The following is an 8,021-nucleotide window of genomic DNA, read 5'->3' on the forward strand; positions in this document are numbered from 1 at the left end:
TTTTTGATCCATCTCCTAGAGTAATGGAAATAAAAACAAAAATCAACAAATGGGACCTAAGGAAACGTCAAAGCTTTTGAACAGCAAAGGAAACCATAAAGAAGATGAAAAGACAACCCTCAGAATGGGGGAAAATATTTGCAAACGATTCAAGGAACAAAGGATTAATCTCCAAAATATATAAACAGGTCATGCAGCTCAATATTACAAAAACAAACAACACAATCCAAAAATGGGCATAAGACCTACATAGACACTTCTCCAAAGAAGACATGCAGATGGCCAAGAAGCACATGAAAAGCTGCTCAACATCACTAACTGTTAGAGAAATGCAAATCAAAACTCCAATGAGGTATCACCTCACACCGGTTAGATTGGGTATCATCAGAAAATCTACAAACAAATGCTGGAGAGGGTGTGGAGAAAAGGGAACCCTCTTGCACTTGCACCACAATGTTCATTGCAGCACTATTTACACTAGCCAGGTCATGGAAGCAACCTAAATGACCATCGACAGACGAATGGATAAAGAAGATGTGGTACATATATACAGTGGAATACTACTCAGCCATAAAAAGGAATGAAATTGGGTCATTTGTAGAGACGTGGATGGATCTAGAGAGTGTCATACAGAGTGAAGGAAGTCAGAAAGAGAAAAACAAAAATCGTATATTAACGCATGTATGTGGAACCTAGAAAAGTGGTACAGATTTACCGGCTTGCAGGGCAGAAATTGAGACACAGATGTAGAGAACAATCGTATGGACACCAACGGGGGCAAAGTGGTGGGGGGGGGGTGGTGGTGGTGGAATGAATTGGGAGAATGGGATTGACATCTATACACTGATGTGCATAAAATTGATGACTAATAAGGACCTGCTGTGTAAAAAAATAAATAAAATAAAAATTAAAAAAAAAATCTCATTAATAATTTTCTTTTTGGAATTCATGTTAAAATGCTAATATTTTGGGTATATTGGGTAAAATATATTATTAAAACTAATTTCACTTTTTAATTTTTTAATGTGATTACTAGAATATTTAAAGTAATTTATGGGGCTCGCATTATATTTTTAGTGGACAGCATTTATCTAGATATTAATCCTTTGTTAGTTTTCAATGTTGCAACAATTCTCTCTATCCGTTAACTTTGTTTTTCGTATCCTTCACCGAACAAAAAGCCTTAATTCTGATGTAGTTAAATCATCAATTTTTCATTCATGATTTGTGCTTTCACGGTTTAATAAACTTCACAGAGATATTCTTCTTTTTCTTCTACTGGATCTGTATTTTTACCTTTCTCACTTAGGGTTTAATCCATTTAGAGTTAATCTTTGTATAGTGTTAAGTCAGAAGTTCAGCTTTTTCTCCCGGTGAAGAGCCAGTTTTCTTAATGTCATATACCACAACAAGGCATCCTTGTCCATTTTTTATGGTACATTTATATCAAATTCCCATAAACACAGATTTATTTCTGAACTCTCCATTCTGTTCCATTGGTCTGTTTCTACCCCAGAGCCATACTGTAATATTTCTTAATAACTAATAATTTGAATCACTCCTCATTCCTATGCTGATATCGGTTATAAACATCCCACCAAATGAGTTTCTATATTCTCCCTTTGCTTTGTCTAGTCAGCTATAGGTTTTGACCATCTAAATATTATTAATACATACGGCCATTAGAACTCCCTTTGACTGCCTTTTCTTTTTTTTTTTAACCTCTTTATTAGCGTATAATTGCTTTACAATTGTGTGTTAGTTTCTGCTTTATAACAACGTGTGACTGCCTTTTCTTTAAGGATGTTGTTCTCAGTGAGTGTTTTAGAACTGTTAATGAGTAAAAATCTGCCTATCCATTCTAGACAGAGTTATCTGGTTTCAAGAGCTGAACACATTGGATAATACTTGAACAACATAACCCAGAACCCAGTAAAATAACCCTCTCAGTATAAGACTTGTATAGGGGCTTGATCGATATGAATGACTGGATCTTTAGGAATATCCTCCAGACTTCACTATTTCAAGTGGTGCAGCTCCCAGCTATTTGAAACTGTGGTTCCAAAGGTCAGTGAAAACAATCTATGACCAATGAGTAAATTCAAAATTATTTCATTCACTGATAGACCATTCTGAGGCATGGGGTAGCTAGGGCTCATAATTTCTTATAAAGAATCTTTCATATGCTGGACATTGGAGTTTCAAATATAAATGAAATGCATTTTATTTATACATTTATATCTTGCTTCTTTCCCCAGAGAGACCTTAAAGAAAATAAAGTTAATAAAATAACAACCATCCCTTTAAGGAGTTCACCATCTAGCAGGTAATAGTCAGAACTAGTACCTTAATACAGAGTAGAAGTATTACAATACACATATATCACTAACAAAGTAAGGGATATTTAATACATAAGGGGAAGAGATTACAGTATCACATTTGATCTGAAGATTAAAAAAATAGTCGGTGAAAATTTTAACTTTAAAATGGAGTGTTCTTGGGGCCATATCTTGATCAAGTGATCAAACTCAGCATCACTAATAGTGGAATAACCAGATATAATGTGCCTCCTGATATGATGAGAAATACACAACATCACCTAAGAAACAGTCTTGCTAAAAATGTTTAGCATGAATCTAATCAAACCTCTAGACCTTTCAGTTTATCAAAAATATAGGAGATAAAGGAATGCCATGATAAAAAAGATAGTGCACTATTCTATATGAAAAGTGACTAAAGAAACCCAGCAACCAAATACGAGTGAACAACTTTATTTGATCTTGTTTTTTTAAAAAGATATAAAAGACATTCTTGAAACAATTGGATTAATTCAACGGAATTACTATTAATTTTCTGAGGCATAACAATGGAATTGTGTTATACAGGAGTATATCTTTATTCTTAGGAGTTGCATGGTGAGTATTTAGCAGGGAATTTCATGATGTCAAATTTACTCTGAAAAAATATAACACAAATACAGCAAAATGTTAACAGTTATTGACTCCAAGCAGAGAAGGTGTTCCATTGTATAGTTCTTTTAACTTTGATGTATGTGGAATTTTTTTCATAATAAAACTTAGAATAACTCGATTCTCTCCTTTGGGTGATATTAATGTTAAAAAAAATAAAGAAAGAGTAGGCATTAAGCAAGCAGAGAAGGAGAGCCGGGAGGATGACATCCTAGGCGTATGGGAAAGCTTGCCGAAGGCACAAAGGTAATATGCTTGTGTGTTAAGAGACTAAGGACTTGTCCCTGAGAATGTATAAAATTCAGATCTGAATCACCATGTGGATGATGAGCAAACCTTTGCTGAACACCTACTACTGTAACTGTCTTCCACATCACTTAGAGTTCTTTGGCTGCCAGTGATAAAAATCAGTTGAAGTGAAAGCTGAACAGCCAGGACTTAAGAAGAGCTAGAATGAACACAGCTCTGGGATATAGGATCAATAACCAGTCTTCCCAAGGAGAATGGACCAGCTCTAATCCTCTTCCTTTTTTGCGTTTCTCTACTTATGAGCCAATCCTTAGGAGAGACAGTAAGATCTAGACCCAAGCAAGTCCTCTTAACACGGGCACTAAGGGATCAGTCTCTTACTGGGTGGCATTCTTGCTCACCTAAATTCAATTCGGTTGAATTCTATCTTCTATTTTCTGGGCAACCCGTGAAGTCTTCTTCTGTTTTTTCTTGTTAGCCAGAGTTGGCTTGCCACCAAAGAACCACAATACAATTTTGTCTCTTTATTATTTGTAGTTAGACTCCTGAACATTTCCCCATCATACACTCCGTGACACAATTTCTTGTGGTTTATTTTTGTCTGAATCTTTATGGTAGATATGAAATTAGGAGGTTTAAGTTAAAAAAATATTTTTCCCTCTACATTTGGGAAGGTATAGGGGTTAAGGATGGAAAGTACCGCATAGGGAAGAATAAGTACATTAATGGCAATAATGCAAGATTGAAGATATCACATGGCAAGAAAGAGGTAAAACTAAAATACGAGAGAAGCATTTGAAGGAGAATGCATGTCTTCTTGAGTGAGAGAAGGTTAGAATAGCCAACACTGGGAATATGATATTTGAAATACAACTTGAGGCACTGGTAGAATTCTCAAAGGCATTTCAGGAAGAAGAAATAGCATAAACAAAAGCATGGAGCTGGGGAATGTAGGATATGCCCAGGAGGCAGGGTGTGATCATATTAGGAAGAACTTGAATGCCCGGCTAAGGAACCTGCATTTAATTGTAGGTATTGGAAATCACTTAAGGTGTCTGAATGAGAGAGTTACATGGTTAAAAACAATGTTTTTAAAGAAAATGAGTTTGTCAGAGTTTTGTAGGACCTTGCTGAGCAAAGTCTGGTCAAGGACCAGCAGCATGATTTCACCTGGGAACCTATGCAGAATCTCAGCCTCCCTTCCCAGAGCCAGCGAATCTAAACCTGTAGAGTAGCAAGAACCCCTCAAGTGATCTACTTGCACATTAAACTTTGAGAAGCACTGATGTCAAATACAGTGGAAGAGGAAGATTTGACTTGAGACCAGTTGGAAGACTAGGCCAGAGAGAGATGAACAAAGGTGAGAGCAGCAGACACCCCAAGACTAATGAGATTGGCCAAAAAGGGAGAAGACATGATGGCACAGAGCTTTTAGGCTGCCTCACTCATTTTCCTAATAGATTAATCCTCTTACCCTATTCATTAAAGTCATTGTTTCCTTTTAATACACTTTTCTTCTATTTGTTCTGTCTATTCATTAGCAAGCACTGCTTCTTTCTAGTTGTTTCATAGGCCATAAAACAAATGAGAAATTTTCTTGAGCCTAGTTTTTAAGGGATGCAGGTTGCAACTACTGCTGTGCCACATGCTGGAATAAAAAACCAAAAAAATCGCATAAAGAGATTAGAAAGGAGAACTAAGAAGAGTGAAAATATCTCCTTTTGTATTTCAGGGTTTTCTTCCCTTCTGTGTTTAATATGAATCAAACAGGTGTGCATTCAAAGCGTGCAAGTGTGTCTTCATCAGCTTTTAATCATCAGCTTCAAGAAAATTCACATCTCTCCGAAAGAGGGAAAAATAAACAGCTGAGCAGTGTGACTCATTTACACTTCAAATATACTTTGAATTGGTTATTCCTCAATTAATCAAATAGCTGGTGTATCCCTAAAGTAGTATAAAGTGACACGCTGTGTGAAATCAATTTTTCTTTCCAAAATCATTAAATCCAGTAGCCTGTGACTACATCCCTGCTAATCCTGGTACCAATCCTTTCATCCTCCATTAACTTTGGCACGCCTAACAGGCTGTCAAGAATAATTTCCCAGGACGTAAATAATTCAGAAATTAAAAATTAATAAATAATAACAGAGAACTACTGGGAGATAGGCTGGGTCAATTAGTGCTTTCTGCATTCTGTTTCTTCGCAGCAGGGGGGGCAGCCACATTCGTTACTTGAATCTTTCCTTCAATTCTGAGGTCTGATTTACAGCTCTTCATTACTGGATCCAGTCAGACACAATTACCTCCATCACTATCTCAGTTCCTAACTTCAAAGAAACGAACGTTTTCTTGTCTGCTTTTTTTCTCCTTGCAGCAGGCTCAGCTTGACATCCCTGGAATTTCTTCCACGCAGACTAATTAATAAGTCTTCGACTTATCGTATTCACTTCTCTTCTTTGATGTGCTACCTTAGTCAATCATCCCATTTAATTAGAATTTCAGTGATAACTTTACTTATCTTGTGGCGAGATGTAAATTAAAATAATAGGATTTTAATTCTCTTTTTTATGGGGTTATAACATTTTGGAAGAAAAAGTTTCAACACAAACATGATATTATGTATTCTCTATGCAGGGGTAGAGGAGCATTCTGCAAAACTATTTTCCTCTTGCTACAAAATAGTATTGCTGTTAAGCAAGCAATAATGGAAATGCACTGGATTTTTCTATAGCATCATTTCATCAAGTCCTTCACAGAGAAAAAAATTACCTTGATTTGCATAAATAGTTGGAACAAGGTACAGGTCATGTTGCCAGTAAAGGCACTGGCTATGTTTTGAAGAAAAAAGTATCTCCAGAAAGTCAAGGCTTTGATATACCAACCCTGTTAACTCTTTTTGCCCTTGCCTGTCAATCCATGCTAATTTCCATTTTAGTAAATTCTCTACTAGTTTCTTTAGATTTCTTCCCTAATATACCACAAGGAAATAAAAAGGTTCTCCCAAGAACACAACAGACATTAGCAAAGCACAAGATATAACACTGATGTGCAAAATTGGTTAATAAGGGAATGCAGAAAGCAGCATTTCATTCTAGAAAACAATACTAAGACCAATCTTTATTAAGCTTCCACTGTGTACCAGCCTTAGTCTCATGCATTACGTCTGTTAATTCTTCCAGCATAACCATAATAAAGGATTATTATTCCCATATTACAGAGGAGACAGTGTCAGTGAGGTTAACCTGGCTTTCCTAAGGTCACTAAAGTAGCATATGAGGATGAAGAAATACAGAAGGCATAAGAAGAATAACGTTTAAGTCTTTGAGCATAGCATTTAAAGCCCTCCATGATCTGACTTCATACTGCCTGCCAAATTCATGTTCTTTCTATTCTATTACATAAACTCATCCAAAATACATCTCCAGGCATTAACCCAGTGCCAGATTCTAGCATTATACCTTATTAATACATCATCGATGGTTGCCTTAATGCTTATAGACATTGGCTGAAATTCAGTCATTGTAGTTATAAAGAGTAATCTCAATCATCATAAATATATTATTTTAAAATAGCGAGTACAAACAGAAAAGCACATATATATGCAAGTTTTAGAATAAGAAAATAATCTTTTCTCACATTTTCTTGTACTGTTTTTTCCCAGGAGTAAAATGATTAGCTTTTTTGTTTGTGGCTTAAAAAAAAAAGTTACTAACAATAGGAACATCAATGGGAATTAGTCTATCCTTGATCTCTCAATCTTTCCCCTCCACTACGCTCAATAACAATGCCCAGTAAGACAACAAACAGAGGTTACGGTGACCAATAGAAATTTATTTCATTAGTTAGACCTGAAACCACTGCATTAATGCCATCTTGAAGCTAACCTTTCAGGGATTTAATACAGTTGTTCTTTAACAATAGAACTTGGTTCATTTACTGCTTAAGACATGATTATTTAAATTAAAGTTAATTGGTTTCCTCACTCTCCTTTAGGGCTTTAGGCTCAGAACATTTCTATTAGAAAAATCTAATTTGTCTCAAGTTCCTATTTCTAAATTTTAGAGTGGTTAAAATGCTCTCATATTTTAACTCTTTGTAGCAAAAATTATGTCTAAATTACAGCTCAAACTGGCAAAGCAATTAAAGATGCAGCGGACACAATTAACAAAAGGGCTCAACAGCAGTTCAGAAGACTTGGAGCTACAGTGTAAGTTGAGCAGTCGTCTCTGCCAGGGCCTCTCACAGGCTGAGAAAAGCTTGAGGCTACTTTTCCTGAGGTTCCCAAGCATCAATGTAAAAATGAAGACATGCCAAAGCAACATTACCAAAACCATGACATATTTTAAGTGTTTACATTGGACCAATTAATGTTTTAATACACAAAATATGGTGTAACAGAATTAGGCTAATCATAAATAATCACAGTACCAATAAAATGCATAAATTCATGGAGCACTATAGGCTGTGATACCCAGTAATTGGACAAAGTACACAAGTTCTACAATGAAAGTCTTTCAATCCCTTTCCTGTATCTCAATGACTGTAAATACAACCTCAGCTCGAAATAATGTTAAATTCTTAACTTCAAGCTCTCTGGAACAGGAGGCTCGAGTTCAAATGCTCCCTCTCACCATTCCTTGATAAGTTCCAATCTCATACATTCACTCAAAAATTATTTTGAGTGCTTACTACATGCCAGGCACCACTCTAGGCATTAAAAATATATCAGTTCAGGGCTTCCCTGGTGGCGCAGTGGTTGAGAGTCCGCCTGCCGATGCAGGGGACACGGGTTCGTGCCCCGGT

This window comes from Physeter macrocephalus, chromosome 7 (assembly GCF_002837175.3).
Source record: "Physeter macrocephalus isolate SW-GA chromosome 7, ASM283717v5, whole genome shotgun sequence".
Classification (NCBI taxonomy): Eukaryota; Metazoa; Chordata; class Mammalia; order Artiodactyla; family Physeteridae; genus Physeter; species Physeter macrocephalus.